Raw genomic sequence first — 492 nt, 5'->3', positions numbered from 1 at the left:
GCAGGAACAAGGACTGAATGTAGCCAATGGTGTTCAGGGCTGGTAAGGGAAGACATTTGAGCCCAGGATTGGGGCTGGGAGGCAAGTCAGGAAGGACCCTGCTGAGAGCCCATGGGGCTGGCTGGGGGCCAACAGAGCTGCCCTGCTTGGCAGGATGTGGGACCCAAAGTGGGCGTGGGGAGCCCAGGAAGGAAGAGGCTGAGGCTGGTTGGGCCAGGAACGCTGGCTAGAGGAATCAGACCCCCAGGAAGGACAATGTGATTTGTAAATACTCTTGGCTATGAGTTATTAGAAAACCCAAGAGGGAAACTGAGTCAGGGTGAGCGCAATGCCATGCCTGGCCATGCGGGGGCATGCCCCAGGCCGTCGCCCTGACCCAGGCTCAAAGCTGCCCATTCGCTGGGGTAGGATTTCCCGGGCAGGAGGGGCGGGGCAGGGGCCTGGGCAGGAGGGGCTCAGGCAGGAGGGGCAGGGGGGGCGGGGGGGGGGGGG

Source organism: Terrapene carolina, unplaced genomic scaffold, assembly GCF_002925995.2.
Source record: "Terrapene carolina triunguis isolate 2854851 unplaced genomic scaffold, T_m_triunguis-2.0 Scaffold629, whole genome shotgun sequence".
Taxonomy (NCBI): Eukaryota; Metazoa; Chordata; order Testudines; family Emydidae; genus Terrapene; species Terrapene triunguis.
This window is presented reverse-complemented; position numbering follows the sequence as displayed.